This window comes from Colobus angolensis, unplaced genomic scaffold (assembly GCF_000951035.1).
Source record: "Colobus angolensis palliatus isolate OR3802 unplaced genomic scaffold, Cang.pa_1.0 Scaffold14, whole genome shotgun sequence".
NCBI lineage: Eukaryota > Metazoa > Chordata > Mammalia > Primates > Cercopithecidae > Colobus > Colobus angolensis.
The window spans coordinates 19898892-19926179 of record NW_012114488.1 but is presented as its reverse complement, the minus strand read 5'-3'; the positions used below and the strand labels follow the sequence as shown (position 1 = coordinate 19926179).

Sequence of the window (27288 nt, the reverse complement as noted above, 5' to 3'; positions counted from 1 at the left end):
ATTACATATTGGGTACAATGTTTACTATTCAGGTGAAGGGTACACTAGAAGCCCACACCCTACCATTATGCTATGTATCCATGTGAAAAATCTGTACCTGTACATCCTGAATCTATAACAAAAAAAAATATTTTTAAAGACACAAAAAATCTTTTTTTCGTTTTTTTTTTTTTTTAACTTATCACATAGTGGTAAAATGATCCTCTAGCCAAGTAAGCACACTATGCCACAGCCAGTCATCTACACTGATGCGCTTTCCTTTGGCCAAACCACCAGAAGTTCTGCTGGGCTGAGTTTGTGTGATCCATAGAGACACTATTGAGCAATTTCTGGACCTTCCTATAGAAAACCTAGAGCCACCAACTGTTTCCTAGGAAAGCTCTTTTCCAATAATTCGATAGACATAAGGTCTACATTTACTCATGGGGGAGTTTTAGTCATTTAATAAATAATCATCGAGCAGCGTCTTCAGTAAAATAAATCTTTGTCTCCTTTAAGCAGACCAAGTATCAACATTTCTGTAGCAGTGAACTTTGTGTTCCCACTATCATGATTATCTTTTTGCATTTTGTATGTTTAAAGTAGATGAATTTTTAAAAGCTTAGGATTCTAAATTGCTATGTGTAAATAAGCACCTAATAACATTTTAATTAAATATTGATGAGCAGATACAAAATTGCTTTTAGAAAGCATATATTCTGACAGTGCTTCTATATTGTTTCTCTGCTTCTCTTTCCTCTACCAATCTTCTTTATTAATACTTTATCTAATTTGCACAAAAGGTACCCTGATTTTCATTAAAAATATAGACCTGACTTATGTAGAAAACTACTATTAGATTAGAATTGAGAGTCCAGATTAATGAACAAACTTTGCCTGTTTCTGTGTGTATCTGTTAAGGAACTTTTCCCAGAAATTCCAGAATCATACACTCTTAGGCACTAATGGTGCTTGGAGGACATATATTCAGTGACTCTCAGCTCAGGTTGCATATTAAAATCACATGGGGAACTTCAGAGGCTCAGTTTCTCCACCCCAGACCAGTTGAACCAGAATCCATGAGGATGGGGACTGGGCATTGGTATTTCTTTACACCCAGTTATAATCTAAAGTGCAGCCAAAGTTTAAAAACCTCTGTTTTAATCCAACCACTTTTTATATGAATGGATAAAATAAAAATTAGAGGGAAAAGTAACTTATCTCAGGTCACAGTAGAGCCTAGATTAGAAGCCACATCACTTAGCTCCAGCTAAGAGCTATTTTCATGAAAAAAACAGTACTCGTATCTTGTTTTATTTTTGACTTATTTGAACTTTCCATTGGTATTAACATTAACAGAAGAACTCCATTTCTTAGCTTTTCTGTGAAATGGATTTTTTTGTCAGCTAGAGAAATGATGCTGTATGGTAGTATAAATTAACCCATGGATGTTCTACATTTCCCAGCATTGTTTACCTCCTTGCCTTTTGTCAAAAATACATTAGTCTTTGATTGTTGTAAGGAGTTTTCAAAACATATTTATAAATTTCATTTTATGTAAGTCAAGAAGATGTCTCAAATCATTTTAGCATATGTAGACTCATTTTTAAAGTCATCATAACAAGTATGGACAGCTCACTTTCTGTGTAACATTCTGAGAAAGTGGAACTGATAACATGGGCCCAGGGTTGGCAGTACTGAAGATGTAGATAGCTCAACATTTTCCAGTTCTTTGACATCTATCTTTTCTTTATGTTTATATCTATTGAGCCTATCAAAGTGTAAAATATTTCAATACAGCCTACAATTGCAGTACTGATTGTTACATGGCATAGGTTTTATCTTGTGGAGAGATGGAAAAGTATATCTAAATGTATCATGCCTATGCTCAGAAGTAATGCAAATCTTCTGTCTTGCTGGTACCAGAAATAAATGAAAACGATAGTAGATAAAGACTAGAAATATTTTTCTCTTTTGCGCACACGCAAAATATTGTGTATAGTGATCATCATCATGCTTTAAGCATCCACTATAAGCCAAACATTATATTATCAGCAGAGAAATGTACCTGCAACAGACTCCTCCACCACAAAACAGCACAGAAAAGCTCAGCTGTTATTAATCAAAAACAAAATATAAAACAAGTATACTGTAAAGGAGTTGAGAGTACAGAAGAAACATTTAAATGAGAAAAATACATATAAGTGTGAGGATACTCTGTGAATGACAAGTAAAGCTATATCCATTCACTCAATTTTTCAGCCTATTACAATTGTTCAATAAAGATATATTTACCTAATTGGATATTTGACCTGAGTGTACGTATGTATAAGTTGGTGTTACCTTATGTCAGTTGTGTATGATTTGTACTAATTATCACCGTAGTACAGAACATAGAGAAATTCATAAATGGCAGATGTCTTAATGATCACTTTTTTAGAAGACCTGAAAAAACGCCCGTAGTAGGACCACAGAGTGAGGAAGATCAGGGTGTTGAACAAATCAGGGTGTTGAACAAAGTAGACCGGGTGGCTCTCTATAATGAACCCCATTATCGATCTGCACTTGTGGAAGGTACCACAGTTTAGGGTAGAGATGTCTGAATTATCAACCTGAGAGTCTGGCTCAAGGAGGCACTCTCATTCTGGTCAGACTCATTAGGAGTTGAAGTTTCTGAACTGCAAGGTTGATTCATGAATGGGGACCACTCTTGACTACTACTGTTTCCAAAACATTGGTGTTCTTTGTGTCCCCTACCTGGACCACCTTTTCTGTCTTGTGAACTGATCAGTGAACATGGATGGTTGCAAGGGATGCACCATCCAGACAAAGGGAAATTTGTGGAGTCATTTGAATAAGTGACTTCTGCCATTACCTGGAGGGTGTAGGATCCTGATCAACATGGTCCACTTCTGATTCCTGGATTTTCTCTTCCTTCTCAAAGCTGGTGGTGGTCAACCCATGTTCCAAAGACTCTAGGATTCGATGTAACAATTGTTTTGTGGGAGATGAATCCTCTTAAGAAGAAAAAACTTCCAAAATTTTAATTGCTACTCTCATCTAGCCTTCCCCTCCCTGTATTAACAATTTTAGCTTCTCTAACCCTATTCCAGTTCTGTCTCCTTGTAATGACATTCTTTTTAGATCACTTTAATGGAGTATTGGGAGTTCCCAGACTTGTCTGTCACTCATTTATTGAGAAAATCACAGAAAACTGATCATCTAGGGGTTACAATGTACGTATATTTTTTTTTTCACTTGTTCATTTCTTATCATACAGTATTATTTCTCTTGTTTCCTTGGGAAATTTTTTAAATTATGACGAATAATTTTACCTTTTATTAATAGGATCTATCATAGGGTATTCTAAATCTTTTAACTAGAGATGAATTTAAAAAGCTTTTTACCATTTTATGCAATATTGGAGGAATACATGCATTAAGTATATATAAATGAGCAATCTCATACTCTTAGAAAAAGAATTTTTGTTTGTTTGGGGTTTTTTTGTTATTTGTTTTGTTTTGTTTTGTTGAGACAGAGCTTCGCTCTGTCGCCCAGGCTGGAGTGCAGTGGCGCAATCTCAACTTACTGCAACCTCCACCTCCCAGGTTCAAGCAAATCTCCTGCCTCAGCCTCTGGAGTAACTGGGACTACAGGTGCACGCCACCACACCCTGCTTATTTTTATATTTTTAATAGAGACAGGGTTTCACCATGTTGGCCAGGCTGGTCTTGAACTCCTGACTTCAGGTGATCTGCCCACCTCACTCTCCCAGAGAGCTAGGATTACAGATGTGAGCCACCCGACCCAGTCCCAGAAAAAGAATTTTTTTTTTTTTTTTTTTTTTTAGGCGGAGTCTCGCTCTGTCGCCCGGGCTGGAGTGCAGTGGCCGGATCTCTCAGCTCACTGCAAGCTCCGCCTCCCGAGTTCACGCCATTCTCCTGCCTCAGCCTCCGGAGTAGCTGGGACTACAGGCGCCCGCCACCTCGCCCGGCTAGTTTTTTTTTTTGTATTTTTAGTAGAGACGGGGTTTCACCGTGTTAGCCAGGATGGTCTCGATCTCCTGACCTCGTGATCCGCCCGTCTCGGCCTCCCAAAGTGCTGGGATTACAGGCTTGAGCCACCGCGCCCGGCCAGAAAAAGAATTTTTAAAGAAATATAAACGGTTTGTGCTATAATTTTAGAACATATATCAATTTTCATGCACGGAATAAACACAGTTTTGTCAAAAGATTCAGCAATTATTCAATAAAACAAAAACGTGTAGCAAGTGAAATATCCTACACATGAAAATTCTTTTTTTCCCCCAAGTACAGAAAAGAAATATGTTGGAAAAGGCAGAGCATAAAAAGCTGTTCTTCCACCATACTGTTAATCTTATATTTTATTTATATACAGAAAAGCAAAATAAACAGTGCGGCTTCAACCTACCCCTTGGAGTTTATGTTTCAGGAAAAATGAAATCATGACTGACACTTTAGTGGAATTTCTTATTTTGCTTGAAAAGCAATTGAATGTTAAATCATGATTCACTCGTTTCCTAAAATATCTTTTAGTACTCTAGGGGAAAGTGTAAAATAGCCTGCTCTTGGATTTTTAAGAGAACTGTGTGTAGTCATTCTCAAAATGCATTTCATGCAAGAGGGCTCCTTTTCCTTTTGCTCTCTCTCTCTCTATTTTTTTAATTTTACTAATATCCTAACAGATTTAATACGTTGTGAAAACGAAAAGATATTTATAACTGAATAACAGGTATATAGAAACCCAAAGACAATTACTTCTTGTATAACTATGCCTTAGGCAAACTTCAACTTGTTTTTTAGAGCCAGAAGATTAAGCCTACTCAGGAATTTTATTCAGGCACAAAATTTGTGTTGTCTACCCTTACATTTCCTGCCTCTCTTCCTTTCGCATCTCTTCGATCCTAATTCTACCTACCATTCTCCAACTTGGAAAACATTATCTGGCCACAGCTAACACAGTTAGAAACCCTGAAGAAGCAAGTATCCCTGTGTCCTCCTGTTTAACCTAATACATTCCCAGCCCCACTGTTTTCGTTGCTTTTATGTTCCCTATGTATGTTTTCAATATAGGCTACTCTGGGAATATTTCTCTTATTTGGAGTGATATTAGTATATAAAATAGGCTAGAATTTCATACCAACTTTTGAATCTCTGAAGATTCTTTTGTTCTTCTCAGGTAAATATTCACTAACTAGGAATTAATTTGTACTTGGGGTAACTGTTTTCCAAAATAATGAGTCTCTAACTCAAAAGACTTCAGCTCTTCGTTATTAAATGTATTTTTTTTTCTATTTTTCGAGGATAAATGATGTCTAAAGAGAAATACAAAATATTTGAAAGTATGACCATGCAAATAGCAAACATGCTTGAGTGTTTAGCCATAGAACTCAAGGTTTAGCTGAGGGTTTTTCTTGTCATGCAGAAAAGCAACTTCTTTATGATTAATCTATGTAAATTCTGTAGAATTCTGATCAGACACAAATTTTCTATTTTTTACTACCTTTTTTTGGCAGAGTAATAATATATTTCTTCTGGGTCATTTCTAATCTTACAGAAAAGTGGTAATCTAGCCATTGTGAGGGAGAGAATCAACTTCAAACTTTTAAAAAGTATTCAGAGTTGAATTATTAATATCGATAAAATCAAATACCTTGTGAACCCATACTGTTTGCATGGCATTCTGTTATAGGGTATGAAGTAATGTAAGATATATCCTTATCTTCAATATACTTATAAGTAATTCAGACAATAATATATAAAGGAAAAATTTGTAACACAAGGTGCCTCATAATTCAAGAGTTACTGCAAAGTAATTGTTCATTCATTCAACAAATATTTATTGAGTGCCTACTATGTATTAAAGACTCTGCTGAATGTTGGGTATCTAAAAATGAGGGAAAAAAAGAGTGTCTGTCATCTAGGGAGATGAGGCTAGAGAGTTAGACAGGGATCAGATGATATGAGGTCACAGTAAAGTGTTATCTTTCTTTAGCCTGAGAACAGTGGAAAGGTATTAAGGGTTTTTATACAACGGATTAGCGTGATTAATTGTGTTTTTTTTAAAAGATCACTCTAGATGCCATGTGGAAAATATGCTGGAGGGAAACAGACAAGGTTTTGATGGTGGTAGAGGAGGAGGAAGAGAAGAGGAGGATATACAGAGAAAAGTAGTGAAGTAGGTTTGAAAATTATTTAGGAAGTAAAATCAAAAGGATCTGATGATCAGATGATGAACCTAAAGAGGAAAAGAAGGATCAAATCTACTCTGATTCCTTTTTAAAGGGTTGAAAACTTGGGATTTTGGCTTATTCAACTGATGACTGATGGTGCTGTTTACAAAAAGAGAACACTGGATGGAGGCTGTTTTAAGAGGAAGGTTTTTATGGATTTAGTTATAAACAAATTCAGTTTGGAGAGTCTTCAAAACGTGCAAGTTGACATGTCAACTATTCAATTAGAAATAAAATATGGGCCAAGCATGGTGGCTCCTGTCTGTAATCCCAGCACTTTGGGAGGCTGAAGTGGGTGGATTGCTTGAGCCCAGGAATTTGAGACCAGCCTGGGCAACATAAAGAAACCTCATCTCTGCTAAAACTGCAATAAATAAATAAATATGGAAACAAGGGAAAACATGTTAAGCTAAAGATAAAATTTGAGAATCATCACCAAGTGATTGGTCATAGACCTTCATGAGCTTTCTTATTAGTATATACAGTGGATAATAAAGTGGTTTTGATTTAGGATTCTCTCATTATGAATTAGAAGAATCTGGAAAGGTTTAATTCAGGAGGTGAGCTGAATCATGAAAAAAATGTAGAATATGGATAATAAGAGAGATGAGTAAAATGAATGAAATTGGTAGGCACACGATAAAAATAGAAATAAATAGAAAAGATATTTTTAACTGAAAATAATGGAAATACTGACCCAAAGTGGCTTAATCAAAAAAGGAATCCCTAGATTCACATATAACCGAAATGTTTAGAGTGTTCCTATTGCAAGCAAATCTCTCTCCAGGAGTGAAACAATAGTCTCAGAACCCGGTTCTTCTTTTTCTGTTTCTCAGCTCTGTTTCCTTGGTGTTCACTTAATTTCATACAGGTTCTCCTCATGATCCCAAGATGGCTGCCAGTAGTTCCAGGGGCTGTATTTTACATGCTTGTGTCCAGTAAGAAAAACAGAGCTTTTTTTTTTTTTTTTTTTTAAATAGATTAGGGCAACCAAAGCCTTGGTTTTTGGCTTATTCAGCTGATGACTGATGATGCTATTTACAAAATGAGAGCACTGGAGGAAGGCTGTGTTTAAGAGGAAGGTTTTTATGGGTTCAGTTATAAGCCCATAAAAGATGCCGCACACTTTTAAATGACCATATCTCATGAGAACTATCACAAGAACAGTACCAAGGGGACGGTGCTAAACTGTTCATGAGAAACCCACCCCCATGATCCAATCACCTCCCACCAGGCCCCACCTCCAACGTTGGGGATTACAGTTCACCATAGAATTTGGGCAGGAACAAATATACAAACTACATCAAACTTAATTCAATAGACAAAGAGAGCTCTTTTGTTTTGAACAGAATAGGGATCCAATGAGATCAGTGCTTTAAGAAGTAAGTCTTAGGGGCTGGGTGTGGTGGCTAGAGGCTGCAATCCAAGCACTTTGGGAGGCCAAGTGCGTGGATCATGAGGACAGGAGATAGAGACCATCCTGGACAACATGGCGATTCTCCGTCTCTACCAATAAAAAAAAAAAAAATAGCCGGGTGTGGTGGTGTGTGCCTGTAGTCCCAGCTACTCGGGAGGCTGAGGCAGGAGAATTGCTTGAACCCGGAAGGCGCAGGGGTGCAGTGAGCTGAGACCATGCCATTGCACTCCAGCCTGGGGTGAGACTCTGTCTCAAAAAAAAAAAAAAAAAAAAAAAGTAAGTCTTAAGTCATAGAACATACTATAGCATCTACGAAAAAGAGAAATCTGTTAAAGAGTCTGTGCCAATAGTTTAGGAAAAAGATGGTGAAAGCCTGAACTGTGTGGTTAAGGAAGAAATATTTATGAAAGGAAGATAGTAGTGAAGTGCTAAATGTGAAAATTATTTCAGTAAAAAAGAATCCACAAGACTTCGTGAGATAAGAATAATGAACTTTGAGGTGAAACTTCAGTCTCTCTGAGATTTTGAGTAATGTCATAGCTTTGTCATCGACGCAAAGATGAAAGGCTTCCTTTTTCCTGCTGTAATACTGGCCCCTCTTCTTCCAAACCAAGCCTTATGCTAGGCTTTCCATTCCATTCTGTTATAATTCATTACCATCATCTCCTGTCCCATTATTCCCTACATACCCAACTCTCCTAGGAGGCAAGTTCCAACCTCTATCAGAATGAAGGTTGTTTTTCACTCTACATCATGAAAACTTCTCCTTATTGCAGATTACACTCTAAAGAGTTAAACAGTATCTATCATTGCAACCATTTCAGTGGCACTTACCTTTTAACACATTTTTTGAGCATTTCATCAACCAGCAATGCCTCTATTCGCAAGAAACCGACAACTGAATGGTTTATATAGGTAGAATTTCAGGGAAAGCAGTTAGTGCTATTGGTTAAGCTGCTCATCCATCACAGGCCCCATATCTTTGTGTTTCTCTAAACTTTTTTGTCTTTTACATCATGGGAACAGGACAGTTGCTCTATCCCCAAAGCATCATGTCTTCATTCAAGACAAGCAAATGTGTGAAAGAGAGAAGAGAAGCAGGGATCTCTGTATCAATAGAGCAATATTCTGCCAGGATTTCTTACCCAGCATACTTCTTATAGCTTATGAGCCCAAATGGGGGGGCCAAAATGGGGTCACATGACCGCTGTTAGCAGTAAGGAAGAATCAGAAAGAGAACATTTGATTTTCTGTTCTCCACTTGTGAGATGTATAGCAAGAAAGAAGAGAGCTGGGCGTGGTGGTTGGCCAAGCAATAGAATCTTCTCTGAGAACTCTCGTTATACTGTGTACCCTGGGTTTGCATGTGTGTACGCTCTTGTCATTTTGGTTTTGACCATGTTTTTATCTGTACATTTCATTTCCTCTATTCTTTAGGAGAGTACTTGCATAGTTGATTACCAATTTTTAAAATAGATGTTTTCTTTTCGTTTTCTGTCAACCACTACCAACTTCTGCTTCACTCATTCAACAAAGATTCTAGAATTTTGGTTTTCCTGAATCGGCAACACATTTTGACTAAAAAGAATATTTTCTTGTTTATGCCTAATTATCTTGGCAAGCATTACCCATGTGAAAGGAAATAACAGCAAAATTACCAGATGATTCCATGGGGATTTAGTTAAAGTATCCCATTTTATCTTTTACGGAGGTGATAGAGCCTCATGTAAAGAAATATTTCCAAGAGACTTCATCAACTTGACTTAGAAATTCAGCTGCAAAATGTAGCACCTGCATATCCAAAATAAAATTAGTAATGATATCACTTGATGCAACGTGTAGAAAAAATAGTCAATTACAGCAATAGGAATTCAACCAGAATGCTGTGCAGGCAGCATCATGTAATTCTGACTTCACAATGACATGAAATTTTAAATGACAACTGTGCTAAATTAGGGAGCAGCAAACCCAGGCCAAGTTTAAATTTAGTAACACTGAAAATAACTTTCTCCACAGCAGGTTCTCTATGAATTACAGGTGACCAATCACTTGTTTTTCTGTTCTGTTTAGAGATAATCAGATACTCACTGTCTTCAGCATTGGTGTCTTCTATTCTCAACGGCATTTCTGGCAGCCACCACAGGAATCTCCTTGACCCGTCTTAAAACCATTGGAAATTAAAGAGAGAATCCACCACATATATTCCTTTGAAAGTTTCCACCATATATGTTCAAAAATTTCTGAATGAGCACAAGGATTTGAAGGTAAGTGAATTTGGGGGGTAACACACATTCTTGCATAACTCTTAATTGCATCAAAAGTAATGATATCTTTTAATAAAATATAAAATATAGGAAAGTAAAAGAAACTATTAAATGTAAGAAAACTATCCATGTATGTGTAGTTCCACAGTAAAAAGGGGAAATAAAGAAAACATAATGTTTAAAAATTGTTATCTGTCATGTAAATGTAAATACAAGAAGGGCAAAGTAGAAACCTTGATATTTGATAATCAGTATCACATTAAAAAAGCGTAACATACTGTGGTTCTCAAAGTTTAATGTGCATAGGAGTCACATGAAGTTGGGAGGAGGGATCCTTAAAATGTTAATCCCTGGGGATATTTCACCAAAACTTAGACCCACTAGGGATGGGATGCGGCCCAAGAATATGTATTTTTACATTTACCCACTCCCAAGTGATCCTGATGCCTGTGGGTCTTAGGCCTTTGAGAAACACTGAAAGTGACATTCAATACAATCTACTTCTCATTTTCAAACCTTATGCTAAACCTGAGCTTTTATGTTGGTTGTTTCCTATAGTCATAAGAATAAATAAAGAAGGAGTAATTTTGTTACAGAAGTGCTAAATTGATGCTCCCTTTTTGACTCCCCTACTTTGCGTTATTAATTTTCATTCATATTCCTTTTTAAGTTCAGTATGATGAGCTAATCCCCAGGTATCACTGTCTCTCTTTCAGAGGGATAGCCCTGTCGTTGCTCTCTTTAGCTATTCTCTGTTCCGTGTCATGTTTCAATTTATTTAGATATTTAGGGTTATTGTATCTCATTATAAGAAATTTCTAAAAGATGTAAATAATGAGTTATTACTAGGTTTGGCTAAGTATTCCAAATTTTGAGGATTGTGTCTTTTTCTCTTCATTTTGAAAGCTCAGCCTTAGATTTTAAAAGAACAAATCTGCTTAATACCTCTTTCCATTACTTTTTTCTTAGCAAATAATAACTTAGAAATCATATGATACATTTATGGAAGGTTGTATGTACAGTTGGTGGATATCACTTTATTGTATTTCTGTTTCCTATATGTCATTTAGCAACTTCATTTTTATAATTTGTAATTTTAAGTTTACAAAAGGTTTTTTTATTCCAGTGAAAGTGTTTAGTAGGGACATACTCAGATCTTAAATTGTGATGATTTTTTAAAGGTTCAATATGATATTATTTTTATAGTGAAGAATGAAGTTTTCAATCAAAATCCTTTTATTGGCTTTCAGGCTTATAGATATTTTTCGTCTCTTTGTGTACACTTGTTCATGTTGTGTAGAATTTTTTGTCCATAATGTATTAAAAGGCAACAATAAACCCTTCATCAAAAAGATGTAGTGCCAATTAGCTACACATATTAGCTATTAGTTTTACACATAGAGAATTGAATATGATCATATACATAAAATAATGGAGTACCTTTTTCAAGTAATCAAAACTAAAAATTTACAGAATTGGATTAACTATAATAATGAAGTTTCACATGCACTTGTTATTAGAATTGTGCTCATCAGTAAGATTGTCATACCTGAACATAGCCTAAAACTTGTAGTTCACGAGTTTATCATTGGATAAAGTCGCCAAATAAAATTTCATAAAGCTTTGAGTGGAAATCATCTGCAATATTTCAATTTCAGAGAAACATATCTTTCCTTTTCTATCTTTCTTTTTTACTTTTTACTTATTTTTTTCCGGAAAAAGGAAGAGGTGGAGAAAGAATGAATTGTGTCTTGAAGTGAATCATGTTCATTATCATTGGTATGTTTATCAGACTATGTTTTTAAGTTGCAATTTCTTTGTTTTTTTTTTTTTTTTGAGATGGAGTCTCGCTGTGTTTCCCAGGCTGGAGTGCAGTGGCGTGATCTCAGCTCACCGCAAGGTCTGCCTCCCGGTTTCACACCATTCTCCTGCCTCACCCTCAGCCTCCCAAGTAGCTGGTATTACAGGTGCCCTCCACCATGCCTTGCTAATTTTTTGTATTTTTAGTAGAGACGGGGTTTCACCATGTTAGCCAGGATGGTCTCGATCTCCTGACCTCGTGATCTGCCCGCCTCGGCCTCCCAAAGTGCTGGGATTACAGGCATGAGCCACCGCGTCCACCAAGCTGCAATTTCTTAAAGAAAATTTACAATGTAGTTTCAGGGAACCTGAGCAAGACAGTCTCAATACGCAGGAAGCAAAACATGCAACAAAAGAATAAATTACAGAAACTTTATAGAATCATAGAAACATAAAGTTTTAGAGCAGAAATGGACCACTTTGATCTTTTAGTCTGGTCCCCTCATGTATAATCACATTTTCTCTTCCAAACCTGCCATATAAAAGTCTAAAACAATGAGCAGTAAACAATCTGGTTAGAGATGACATCAGCAAAGAGAAGCTAAGTGGGTGTTTTACAATAATGATCTCTTCAGTAAGAAAAGTAGGGGGAAATTTTCCTCCAAGATGAAGATCGAAGATTTATAGGTACCTAAGTACTTAAAATTGAATTTAAAATTATTTGCATCCGATTAGATCAAAATAATTTTTTGATATAATTCTTCATTTGTGGAATATTGTAGTGGTATAAATTCTCCATGTTTTCTTCTTCATTAAACATTGATAGTTGCAAATTATGAAAATTAGTTCCTTGAAAAGATTCTTTATTTCTTGCATCAAATATGACAATGTACTTTCAAGAATTCTCTAACTGTAATAGTTTGTTCCATTTGGAGGATAATGTTGTATGTTGGTTACATTAGTGTTAATATGTCTTTGTTTTTTAATTCTCTAGTGTAACATACGGTTAGTTTCACCATTATTACGACCAGCTGCGGTTGGCCTATGATTTTGTTCATTCTGTCTGAATCCAAAGTAATTAGCTCTTTAGTTTAATGACAATATTTGTTAATGGGTTTTTAAGGCCAAATTCTGCTGTTTGAGAGTGGGTGGTATATTTGAAGATAAAATCTGGCCCTTATGTTGTAAGCATAAGCTGCGTAATTTTATTTCAAAAGGATGGTTTACAGAGTTTGCGGTAGGAAAATGAAAGTGCATTTGTCTGAAGTTTCTCATTGTCAAGAAACAGAAAACAAAAGTGACAGTTTATGTAGATGAACAGCAAACCCACTGAAAGTTCCCTGATACAGCTATCCTGCATGTGTTATTCTATAGCTAGAATATGGAACAAAATGACAATTATCAAACAGACTTTCGATACATTCTTTTATGTGAGAGGACACAATCTGAGTTTTTTAAGTGCAGTGCAACAGTTTTGATCGTTTTATTTTTGAAGGACTTAGTGAAGTGGAAAGAATCCTCGCCTGGGAGTCACTGGGGTTCAAAGTCTGACTCAGCTTACTAGTAGTGGCATGACCTTAAGAAAATATCTTCCCCTTTGCCTGAACCTGTTTCTTCATCCTAAAATGAGACTTTTACACCAGATGATCCCAGAGGGTCTTTCCAGCCTTAAAATGATAAGTCTAACTTGCTTTAAGAGAGCACTGAAAGGATGGTAGGGAAGACGCAATGACTTGAGCTAACTGAACAAACAAAACAGCAAGTCTACTACTAGAAGGCATGTGGGGATATTTTGGCCTTACGAACTTTCCTTCAGTGCCTTGTTACTTTTATCCTGGAATAGAGAACTATTTGAAGGGTTTTATGTAGAAGAGACTATAGATCATGCTGTTGGAAGTTTTAAGACGATGAATTTTGGCAAAATTTGAAAAAACTTCCAAAACTAGTAAGAGTTGAGATATCCAACAATAAATAGGATGCCATGGTAGAAAATGAATTCACCATCCCTTATGGGCAGCAGAGGTTTTATGACCTGCCAAAGTGCTCTTCAAGCTGTAAAGGCTAGAGGCAAATTTTCTGAACATACGGGAACTCAGGAAATATTGTTATCAAGAGCATATCTTGAAGCAACTATTAGCAACTATTAGAGCACTTCTTGAAGGAACTATTCTCTATCCAGTCAATAAGTGACTATAGAAACTACTGCAAAAAAAAAAAAAAAAAGCTGATCGCAAGCAAGCATTGAATATTTAACTCTAGCACTAAATCTAAGATAAATATGGAGATTAGGATGACGTAATAGAACATAAAATTATAATGTCCTGACAATGTAAAACTAAAACAACTAACAAAAATTAGGAAAGACACAACAGAAAGAAGTCAGTGTACATATGTAGTAAGTTATTTGATTACTTTATTCTCAATATCAAGGAATTAATGGATGTTTTTTAAACTGACAATCAAACTATAGAAGTATAAGCAGATTTAAGAGTACAAAAAAAGATACTAAAGGGAATATCATTATTGCCCAAAAATAGCTGGTAGAAAATGGGAGGAGAGAGAGAACTTTTGCTATCACTCACAATAGGAAAATAGTAAATATTCTAAAGAGATAAATAATCAAAGTTATGAGGTTATAGAAATGATATAATTTATTATGTGAACTTATAAACATTATGAATTAGAAGAAATTTTATATTTTTTAAAGTTACTAAAAATAGACCATATCATGCAAGATTTTTTCAAATCCTTTAATGGAAAACGTAAAATATTGTGACAGTATGTTTCTGTCATATCTTTCACATAAATAAATATAAAAAATACACTTATTTCTTTAAAATATTTTCAAACTGTATCATAGCATAAAACCCAATTCTATGTTATACAAGTATATGACCAATAGAAGCTGAGTACCGGGAAAATGCTATCTAAAGAAATTAGGAATTAAAAATCTTAATATCAGAAAACATAAAATTTCAGGGCCCAAAAGCCTTTACTAACATAAAAGAGGGACTCTGTAATCAATGCTGATGGGTATAATAGATAATGAAGGTATATGATCAGGAATAAGTAATAGCTTTAAGAGCTACCATAGAAGTTTGTTCAGCAAATAAACTTCTGAAAACATTCCAAGAAATAGAAATAGCCCATTTTTTAGGTGGTAGACTAAGTTTAAAAATTCACCTCCTGTATTATGAAGCCAAATATTTATATTGAAATTTATGTTCAAGAAAAAATATTTCTATGTCAAAGGTAATTAAAACTACTCATTAACCAAAGATTAGGTACTTGACCAGTCACAAAATTTCTTTCATTATCAACAAAAAGAGGATCCACATAGCTTCTCTTTTTGAAAAGAAAGCAAGCAAGCTTCCAGTAAGGCTGTAAACGTATGCATAAAACTTATTTGATTTGAAGAAAAATGGAATGTTTGGACTCCCTCTACCCCAAATAGCTATTCTAAACAGCAGGATATAATTCCAGACTTTTTGCAGTCAAGAGGTTTCTGCTGAGCAGAAATTCTTGTTCAATTTAGGAATGCAGATGATAATAATTTTCCTATCCTTCTCGCAGCAGGTTTCCTGCCTTCATTTTGCAGACTCCTAAGCTCAGTTAAAAACAAGTAGGGAACTTCAGTTCCAGGTAACACATTCTTCAAATGTAGTCCCATTAACCCAACTTAGTTATCATGCAAAGCTGCTTAGCTTCACTAGTGAAATGGAATACAGTTGAATTGCTTTTCTAATGTAATACCTATTTGTGATAAATGCAAAGTGGTTTATGATGGCAAATTTTGTAGAGCATGAAAACTGGCTTATATTTTCTAACCTAAAATTATGAAAAAATGTCATATATGTTGGCATGGGATACTCCTATTAAAATGAAAAAATATTCAAAAATGAATATTTAATACTTGACCTTTATTATATATACCTCAGCAAAAAAAAATTAAATCAAACTATCATATTTCACAGTAACATTTTTCCTAGCTTGCACATTCTTTCTAATTTAAATGAATTTTCTCTAGTTTATTTCTTTCCTTCTACTAGATCTCAACCATGTGGCCCAAAATTTCCTTATGTTGTTTAGGAAAGTAAAGATTGCTCAAATACATCTTTTGTCTGCTGATAGAAGAATAATCTTTTCTGTATAAATGCAACTTAAACTATCTAAACCACACATTACTACAGAGTAGATCTCTAAGACATTGGACTTATCCTTCGAATGAGTAAATTTTAGATGATAGTTTCCTCAGGTTAGCTAAAATCATATTTGATGAGTGTCGTAGCCAACATTTTACAGCCACAAACCATTCTGTCTTCATTCCTTGCTCAGGTAACTCACTTTGTTCTTCCATTCCTTACTTTTCCTTCACGAGCAGGGTACATATACGCTGTGCCATAGCAACCACATTTCTATCATGCCTCATCAACATTGCCAAATTTCATGACTGATTTTAATAACAGAAAAAGCAGGTTTCCAGCCAAGCTCAATATCAACTTTATAAACGATAGTGGCTTGATGTGAGTGTTCTGATGCAGGAGAAATGTACTTTTGTTATGCATTGTATAGTGATTTCAGCTGAGAATCAAGACCCATTCCTATATACATTGTAATTCAATGCATTCTTCATTTCTTCATTCATTCAACAAGCATTTGGTTAATAATTACTTTGTGGTAGGCTCCTTTAAGACTTGAGATACATCGTTGAATGAAGCAGACGAAAAGCTTTATTTTCATGGCCTTGTTGCAGAATGGCAGGCAATAAAAAACCATCATAACAAGTAAATGAATTATGTGGTATTGTGGACTACAATACGGTATAAAGGAAAGAAAACCCAAATAAAACATAAAATGGGTAAGAAACAATATGACAAGATATGGGAAGTGAGATCAGATCCTGTACTTTGTTCCAGTTCTTCTGGCTGATGTTTTTCAATGTTCATTCTTGTTGTCTTAAAATCAGAATATGTGAATTAGATTTGGAGGGTGGAGTCTTTATGAAATACGTGTTGCACAAATTTTCTTTGTTTAATGATCAGCTTCTCTACATTGATATTTGTACCTGAGATACTTACAAGCTCTCCGCAAGCAATACTGTGGGATTTCCAAAAGGGTCAAACAATGAAGAATACTAAATTTAAATTTATTTTCTTTTTCCTGATAGTTTAGAACCCATGGAATAATTTTAAATTATTATAGTATCACTATAACTGTAACTATGATCCTTGTCAGTGATGTTAAGCAAAGCCTGATTAGTTGAAAAAGATGCAAACATCAGGTACGAGTATGTTAACTTTTAGAATCTACCCAGATTTTAAAGGTAGATCATTATGGAACCATTAGATAAAATTCTTACTTGATTATCAGAAAAACGAGGACTGAACTTTAAATTTGAATATATATTTTTACATATTTTATTCATCGTTTTAAAATGATCCATTTTATAGGTCGTTTTGAGTAAAATTTAGTAAATTTAGAACCCATGGAATAATTTTAAACTATTATAGCATCACTATAACTGTAATCCTGGTCAGTGATGTTAAGCAAAGCCTAATTGATTCAAAAAGATTCAAATGTCAGGTAAGAGTATGTTAACTTTTAGAATTTACCTTGATTTTGAAGGCATGTCATTATGGAACCATTAGATAAAATTGTTACTTGATGATCAGAAAAATGAGGACTGAACTTTAAATTTGAAGATGTATTTTTATATACTATATGTATTTTAATCACCTATAGCAATTTTTGTAGGTAATTTTATTAAAATGTAGGTAATTATAGTAAAATTATGCCACTTTTAGACTTATTTTTATGTTAATTACCATGTAAATTCCTACTTACCAATCTTGTAGAGTCACAGATTGATTGAGCTAAAAGTGATTTCAGAATTTCTAGTCCCACTGCCTTTGTTTGACAGGTGTGAAAACTGAGTTCCAGAGAGGGAAAGTAATTTGTCCAGGTTAGATGGTGTGTGCAAGTCCCTGTGCCAGTTAATAGTAGAACTGGGTTGGAAAGGAAACCTATTCTTTTAAATCCCAACCTAGTATGTTTTTTAGTACTTGACTCTACTTGAGATTTTTCATTGCCTATTATCAAAATAATGTTTCCCTTAAAATTAAGGAGAGTTGACCATATCTTTGCATTTCTTAAAGTTATCTGATTAGTGAGTGTGCCTAAGCTCACAAGTGAAATAGCCTCACTTGTTTAAAAACCTCTTCAGCACAACTGGAATTAGACTTTAAAAAAAATGAGAATGATCTTATCTACAGCCACACCACCCTGAACATGGTCCAATCTCATCAGATCTCAGAAGCTAAGCAGGGTCGGAGCTGGTTAGTACTTGGACAGAAGAATGATCTTTGGAGAGATTTTTTCTTTGAAAAATAAATGAAATTATTTATGAAGCCATGAAATGACTTACCTATTAATCAATATATATATGGCACAAATAAAATACAACTGTATTATTTTTCAATGAATTTATGAAAGGAGAAAATACTAAGTAGTAAAGTGCTGAGCTTAGAAAACAACTTAAGTAACATCTGTGCCCTGGGCTCCTCAGAGTCCTTAGGAAGTGATACACAGTCATTTGAAAACTCTCTGAACCCTCATATGGGAAAATTCCATAACTCACTGGAAAATTTCAGTAGATTTAATAGAGCAGAGAGGTAATATATTCAAAACACAAAGAAAAATATAAAAGACTGTCTGCTAAGCCTAGGGAGTTTTGTATGCAAAAAATTAAATAATTAAAACAATATCAGTTTATTTTCAAAGACAGTTCTAAGTTTAAGCATTATAATACATCATAAAAAATTATACATTTGGTGCTTATCAATGGATTCTAAATTTCCTTGAAATGAAAGATAAAACCGTGGCTTTATATAATGGCAAAATGAGGCTTTCTCATTGCACAGAATAGAATTTTCATATGTGTTTGCAGGCTTACCACTTGTTAAACCAACATAATTTAAATTGTAAGTAAATTTAAAAATATGTATAGCATTAGAAACAGGGCTCTAAATAATTTGATAAAGATGATTATGGAAGCAGCTTTAAACACTAAAGTCCTGAAGAATTAGTAAGTACTTTATGAACTTTTCAAGGTTTTCATGGTTTTTCTGGTAGTGAATGAAATAGAAAAATAAATAATTCACCCAGCTTTTACTTTGGTTGTTGTACATTTGTAAATTACATAAAATTAAGAAGCTGAAAACTGGATCTTCTACCTGTTCCCATACACATGGTACCATTCAATTAAAGTCTTCTATTAATAAGTAAAGCTAATTGAAAATCACAGTTTAAAACTACATCTGGTTCTTATTAATGTGATGCCCAATTATTAGCATTCTAGCATTAGGATTTTAGACTGTTTATTGTTTTCAATAATAACAAAAAATGCTTAAAATACAAAGCTAATATATTTCAGATTACCAATGAAAGAAAAACTGTGAAAATAACTAATTTATGCTTATTTTTGATGGATTGAATTCATTTTGTCTGAAGCCCTTAGTGATGTCCTTGGAAATGTCTATCCCTCTCCTTCCCCCTCTCCCTTCCCCCTATGAATATGTATGTGATTTAGAAGGTAACATGTTTTTGCATATTATTTTCCCAAAGGAACTTTATTTTTCATTTTTAATCACTTTGTAGTTGAATTGTCCTCTGATCAACAAGGGGATTAGTGGGCCATACATCCCCTCTATTTAAACCTGTATGGTCCAAGATTGTTGTGTTTTGCCTCTTGGACTGAGTAAAATCAAACCTACCTTTGCCTTTCATTGTTTTTTCACACATTATGTAAATTGGTAAGAATAAAAATAATGTGATTGGAAGTAAAGCTTGACAGACAATATAGTGTAATATAATATCCAAATACTTATGAGGTAGCAATAGTGCCTTGGGGCACCACATTTATTGTGAATGAGGGTTTGCATTTACACATTTTTCTCTGTGGTTTAGATTGCATACTAAATCGCTCTGGGAAAGTAGAACTGTTTTTAAAACATTCTGCTTAACCACTCTACAGGTAACAGAGAAATGCCAAATCCAGTTTCAGTCTAGTTTGGGAAGTAAAGTACAGAGGCACAAGAAGTCACATTACACAAGGGTTAATAATAATAGAAATTTCCATATGGATTGACATGACCATTATAAATTGTCCTTCTCTATTTCATATCTAAATAAATTCAGTGTGTGAAGAAGTTTCAGCAAAAAAAATAGATTTAAAAAGTTTTATTCATGGTTTAACAGCAAGAGTGTATTTCCTAATGATGTAGACTTTGGACATAAGAAAGTTATGTGTTTGATTCTGAACAGGGATCAAATAATACAACTCTGATTCTAGGCCTACTCAGGGCATGGCATTTTTCATTTCTTTAGGCTATGCTATTTAAATACCAGCTGTTTAAATACCAGTTCACTCCAAGCTCATCATAAAACCACATCATTCCTTCGAAACCTTGCACCTACTGATGAGCTTAGTAACCTTTCAACTAAGTTTTTCAGTTTTCCAAAAGAAGCAATATTTTTAACATTGAGGTTTTGAATGTTGTTTAGTTTCTGAAGAGAATTATTCATACCAATATATGTTTGTGGAAATATCAAAGACATTTTTCATTGAAATTAGAACTGCTTAGTTGTTCAGGTAACAAAATGAAAACATCCTTTTCCATTTTATTTTGCACCTTAGCATGTAGAGTCATCACTTATGGGAAACAATATATTAGAACAGGGACGGTGGCTCATGCCTGTAATCCCAGCACTTTGGGAGTTCAAGGTGGGCAGATCTTCTGAGGTCAGGAGTTTGAGACCAGCCTGGCCAACATGACGAAACCCTGTCCCTACTAAAAATACAAAACTTAACTGGGTGTGGCAGCAGGCACCTGTAATCCTAACTACTTGGGAGGCTAAGGCAGGAGAATCACTTGAACCTGGGAGGCAGAGGTTGCAGTGAGTCGAGATCGTGCCACTGCCCTCCAGCCTGGGTAACAGAACAAGACTCTGTCTCAAAAAAAAAAAAAAAAAAAAATTAAAAAAGAAATATGTATGTAGTTTAGTGTTTGTTAGAATCATACAAGATGGTAACGTAAATATTTAGGCTAACACTAAACTCATTTTAATGCAAGGAGAGTGAGGGAAGTGAGTCCTACTTTTTCCAGGTTAGTGGTAGAGCCATCTGTGGCTGAGTTTTCTGATAACATACAAGGCAATATAGAATAGTGATTATGAATGTGAGCTCTGGAATTAGATGGCCTAAGTTCAAGTCCCCAGTTCTGCTACTTACTAGCTGCGTGACCTTGGACACCTTCAGTTTGCTAAGTCTCAGTTTCCTCATCTGTAAAATGCAGATGATAACATTGCCAACATCTTAGGACTATTGGAATTAAAAGAGATGTACTTTATGTTGTAGAGTACATTGTAAGGCTCAATATAGACTATTCTCATTTCTGCTATTCCAAATGGTCTCTTTTGTTATCCCAAAACTGAAATGTTACCATGAACACTTTGAACCCTGATTACTGCTTCATTTTCATTGTTTTCATTGACTTGAAAATGAAGAAACTGTTATTATACAACTTTATATAATTATATAACTATATATGAATAGTATATACATATGCATATGCATATATTGAGTTGTGAAAATATTCAAGTATGATTGTTTAATAGAATACTTTTATTCTCAGGGTGGTGGTTGCTTTAAACCTGCAGCTTTGGAAAAGGAATTAAATGGCAACCTAATGACTTTGTCATCATAACCACATAAAAGATCTGGCAAGATATGTAAATGTGGCCATATGGGCATGGTTGGCAAGACCTTTGAGTTGAAATTGAACTCACCCAACAAGTTGTTTCATCAAAACATTGCCTGGAAATGTTTTTATCTTACTACATGGTGGTTGGCTTTCTAGCTAAACCCGTCAGTGAATGGAGAATGTGGCCAGTTTGAATACTATGAGACAGGAGATTCAGTTCATCCAAATTGTTGAGCAGCTGGAGCAAGTGAGTCATGTTCAACTGACACTGGACAACTGTCCATCAGCTCATAATCATGAGAAGAGCTTTATGAAAAAGCAGCTGGCTTCGCATCACAGCGTCATCAGAGAAATGCAACTGCCTGAAATAACCCAAGCTTTCCTCCTATCCTTGTCTACCCTGAGAGAACTTTAACCTACTGTGGGTAGCCATGAAATCCTTCCCCAGCTAAAACCATGCAACCTTCCATCAAGGAAGGTATTCTTTAGGTGTCCTGCACTTTCAGTTTTCTTTTCCTTTTCTTTATTTTTTTTTTGGAGGATGATTCTGTTCTCTATCTCTGAGGTTTTTTCCTGAAGGTTTTCTGAGTCAGAATAAGAAGTTCATCAGAAACCATTTTGATGGAATAAACTAGCATGCCTGCACACATTAGCTCATTCTCTAGTTCACTTTTTTTAACTTCCTGTAGATAGTAAAGCAATGAATGTGCAATGCAAGGCTATGTGTGTTTATATGTGTGCCTACTGGAGTGTAAACATGTTGATGAGTAGAATTGTTCTTTTAGCAAAGATTAAAAGTATCACTAGAGTGCCTCCTGATCAGCATCAGTGAAGCTTTGTTTACTATTTTGGGACAACAGAGTATAAAAAAAAATTAACAGCTTGTTTCATAACTGAAGGTGCATGCATTTATGATATGCTGGTTTTATTTGTGCATTGTTGCATTGGGCTTTGCCAGACTGCTGAGAAGACATTGCTGCAAGTTAACAAGTCGCAGGCTGCCTGAATGATTTGATTTACTCCAGGGTCTAGCCAGTGCATTCAGCTTTATTTGTTAACCTAGCAGAACATTATTTATTAATGAGTTCTTCATGCTTTATTAAACCTAATGTCAAAACACCTCTCTAGGACCCTACTAGGCATGTTTCCTCTTTGTGGTAAGGTCTTCCAAAGAAAATGAAAAATTATGCAGCAGAGCGCAGTTAAAACCCAACAGATACCAGTTCAATTGTCCTTGATCCTGTCAGATGGTATTTCTGAATCTTTGTGAAAGATCAGAATATGATGCAGTACGGAACTGAAATTAAAGAGTCCACTCCTTCAGATGTCAGAAATTAGATCCCACCAAAATGAAACAAAGCTTCTGTAGCCCTGGAAGATAGGTGAACTCTTCAGCAGGCCACAGCTACTGTGGAGATTCAACAGTAGGGGAAAAGTACAGATGCAGTCTGTGCAACAGTAGTGAGGAGGTATAGGCTTATGCAGATATCATAGGGATTTGAGATTAATAACAGTGTGAAATAACTAGATAGCTGTGGCATAGGGGGAATGGAATCTATTCTGAATATACCACTGAGTCTGCTGGTATATAGCAGCAGGGGCCTGTGGGAAATGAGAGGAAGCCTTGATGGCCAGGAGGACAACCAGTGGGTATGACAACATACAAAAGGCAAAAGGCTTGGAACTGTCAGCTGAGGATTCTCCTGGCTTCCTAGTGGAGGGGTGGAACTCAATAGGGGCAGAAGGGTCATATCCATGGGGAAATCCAGGCAGCAGGGGGATATAAAAGGGTAGGTGAGTGTTGACATCCTGGTTTAAGGCATCATGACACATATATCAATCACTTGTAGGGAGAACCAGAAATGGAACCAGCCAGGGTTCAGGGTCCCATGCAAGAAGACTAGATTTCTCTGTCCTGAGTTTTGTTTTGTTTTGTTTTGTTTGAGATGGAGTCTCGCTCTGTTGCCCAGGCTGGAGTGCAGTGGCATGATCTCAGCTCACTGCAAGCTCCGCCTCCTGGGTTCACACCATTCTCCTGACTCAGCCTCCCTAGTAGCTGGGACTACAGGGGCCCGCCACCAGGCCCAGCTAATTTTTTCGTATTTTTTAGTAGAGACAGGGTTTCACCGCGTTAGCTGTTTCGGGAAGTCAGGGACCCCAAACGGAGGGACCGGCATGGCAGAAGAACGTAAATTGTGAAGAGTTCATGGACATTTATTAGTTCCCCAAATTAATACTTTTATAATTTCTTACACCTGCCTTTACTGCAATCTCTGAACATAAATTTTGAACATTTCATGAACACATCATTTCCCCACTCAATACTCTTGTGATTTCCTATGCCTGTCTTTACTTTAATCTCTTCATCCCATCATCTTCATAAGCTGAGGAGGATATATGTCGCCTCAGGACCCTGTGATGATTGCATTAACTGCACAGATTGTTTGTAGAGCATGTGTGTTTGAACAATATGAAATCTGGGCGCCTTGTAAAAAGAACAGGATGAGAGCAATGTTCAGGGAACAAGGGAGATAACCTTAAACTCTGACTGCCTGTGAGCTGGGTGGAACAGAGCCATGTTTCTCTTCTTTCAAAAGCAAATAGGACAAATATCACTGAATTCTTTTTCTCAGCAAGGAACATCCCTGAGAAAGAGAATGCGACCCTGAGGGGAGGCCTCTAAAATGGCCACTTTAGGGGCAGCTGTCTTTTACGGTTGAAGACAAAGGGATGAAATAAGCCCCAGTCTCCCGTAGCGCTCCCAGGCTTATTAGGACTAGGAAATTCCCGCCTAATAAATTTTGGTCAGACCAGTTGTCTGCTCTCAAGCCCTGTCTCCTGATAAGATGTTATCAATGACAATGAGTGCCAGAAACTTCATTAGCAATTTTAATTTTGCCCCATCCTGTGGTCTTGTGATCTCGCCCTGCCTCCATTTGCTTTGTGATATTTTATTACCTTGTGAAGCATGTGATCTCTGTGACTCACACCCTATTCGTACACTCCCTCCCCTTTTGAAAATCGCTGATAAAAACTTGCTGGTTTTACGGCTCAAGGGCAACACAGAACCTGCCAGCGTGTGATGTCTCCCCCAGACACCCAGCTTTAAAATTTCTCTCTTTTGTACTCTTTCCCTTTATTTCTCAGACCAGCCGATGCTTAGGGAAATAGGAAAGAACCCATGTTGAATATTGGGGGTGGGTTTCCCCAATAGTTAGCCAGGGTGGTCTCTGTCTCCTGACCTCCTGATCCACCCACCTCAGCCTCCCAAAGTGCTGGGATTACAGGCATCAGCCACCACACCTGGCCCTGAGTTTTTATCAGAAAGCTACAGGACAGAAACAAAGGTTTAGAAATAATAGGGAGTAATTACTCTAGCTCAGTAGTCTGTGCAAGTGTCCAGGACCCATCCCTGTCACAGGATACATGAGGTCTATGGATAGTGAGGTCCAACGGCAAGTCATGCTAAATGCTGGGACTGAGGCTGTGTCTGGCCTTTCTACTGGCTACCAAGTTTCCATGTCCCATGATAGGCTTAAGAGTTGGAAGCATCAGTGATTCTTGTTCTGGGGCCTAGAGAAATTGGGCTCAGAACTAGTGTCTGAAAAGAGAGTTGTCTATTTTGCCATTTCTCAGTCCTGCTCTCTACCTTTCGTAATAGCTTAAATTCTGTGTGGCATACAACTCAGTATTTAATTATGCAGATTTTGTTACTGTCCTTCCTAATTGTTTCTGACATGTAGTTAAGGAGTAATTATGAGCTCCTATCATGTGCTGGACACATTGGGAATTAAAAACGTGTCTCAGTGACAAATGTTACGGGAAACTTACAACAGAGTAAGGAAATAGACATGTCCAAATGTAAGGCTATTATAAGTTAAAAAGTTGTCAAGGTCATGAAAGAGTAAAAGAGGCTGGGGAACTGATCCAGTCTGAAGGAGACTAGGGAGATGCGACAATTAAATGCAATGTGGGATCCTGAATTGGCTCCTAGAAGAAAAAAAGTACACTACTGGAAAAACTGGGGAAATTCAAATAAACTCTAATGTTTAGCTAAAAGTTATGCGAGATATTAACATTGGGAGAAGCTGGTTAAAAGGTACAACAGGAGCTCCGCAACTTGTTAGTAAGTCTACATTTATTTCAAATTAAAAATTTAAAAAGTGATAAATGCTGTAGGGAAGATGCCGATGATTATCTTTGGATGTTCTGAGAAAAAAAGCTTTACTTCAGTTGGCGAAATAAAGTTTCATAAAGAGGCAGTTAGATATCCAAAGGTAAGATAAGAGACATTTCCTGGGAGAGAAAACAGAGTGAATGCAGGCTTAAAAACAGGCAAAGGGAGAACTTCTCTAGGAAAGAAAAACAGAATAAGTAAAATGAAGAGCATTGTAGTCCTTGAGGAAGAACTTAAGATGCAATTTATAGGTAAAGAGAGAGTTAAGAACATGCAGGAAGATTAGTAAGCAATTTGATTTGCTAGAGTTCACCATATGTGAACTGAGTCTGAGTGGGGATCAAAGATGGACTGGGGATTGTAGAGATAAAATTGTGAAAGATTTTGAATACCAAGTTAGGAGTTTTTCATGCCTCTCCTTTGCAGCAAGATATCCCTGCACATGTTTTACCTTGTTCTCTAGGAGACTATGGATGGGTATGATAAAACTGGGATTGTATCTTATCTTGAGATACCTGGGGACAGGCATATAGAAGGAAATATCTTAAATTGGAATGTTACAAAGAAAAGGGAGGAAGCTGCAGAGAATGCTTTAATCAGAAAAACAGAAGACAATGCTGTACCTGGGAGAAAGGTTAAAAGTGATAACAAGACAGGAGGCAGGGAAATACTAGACGGAGAAGGGCAGAGTCCCTGGTGAAGCCCACCCTCAAGTCTGGACCCATGGCCCAAAGTGAGAACATGCATTCCTGTTTTCCTGCATAAATGTTGCAAAACCAGCCTTGCCTGCCCTGCCCACCCCCACCCCGCCACCCTGTACCCATAAAAACCCCAGGCTCTACTGGCAGCAGAGCAGCAAAGAGGAAGAGAAGAGAAGAGAAGAGAAGAGAAGAAGCAGCCAGATGTCAGAGAGAAGAAACAGTTTGATTTCAGAAGGACGGCTTGATGGCAGGACTTCAAAGAAGAGTTCAACCAGGGATGGCCGAACTCCAGGGGAAGGCCACTTCCCACTCCATCCCCTTTCTAGCTCCTCGTCCCGCTGAGAGCCACTTTCATGGGCAATGAAATCGTCTGCATTTACCGTCTTCAATTTGTTCATGTGACCTGATTCTTCCTGTATGCTGCACGAGAGCTCGGGATACAGAGGGCTGTCACATTGAGCTGTTAAACACTTAAGCCATTTGCAGACAGCAAAGCTAAAAATGCTGTCAGCACACAGAAGCACTCGACCCAGCCCCGGCATCCACTTACCTGCATTCTCCCCCTCCCATGAGGGGTTGAGAGCTACAGGCTGAGCACACAAACCATCCCTTTCTCGAGTCCCTCAAAGGGGTCAAGGGAGTTATCCCATTTCAAAAGAACCTACTAACTGGAATGAAGGCTCTTACTAACCTACTGCAACAGGCAAGTTAAGAGTGTTGTAAACACAGGCAATATATTTAGAGCTAACTGCTTTACATTTTTTCAAGAGATGAAATGGAGAGAGCTTTCTTTGATGGAGTTGCAACAGTAAATATGTCTAAGTTAAAAAGAGGACTATTAAAATGCTAAATAATACTGGGAATTATCTAAATATATAAAAGCATTTATGGTCTAATTAGTGCTTTTTTTAGTAGGGAATAGTAAACTGCAACTGA

The 27288-nt window shown here is 36.4% G+C and overlaps 1 protein-coding gene across 1 annotated transcript in view; it reads left to right on the top strand.

The window, feature by feature from the left end:
- The first annotated feature begins 9719 nt into the window (after window positions 1-9719).
- HS3ST5 (heparan sulfate (glucosamine) 3-O-sulfotransferase 5) overlaps window positions 9720-27288 on the top strand; it is a 184360-nt gene continuing 166791 nt past the window's right edge. The window contains exon 1 of the mRNA XM_011935036.1: window positions 9720-9913. The gene's annotated coding sequence lies outside the window, so the exon portion shown is untranslated. The remainder of the gene's footprint in view (window positions 9914-27288) is intronic.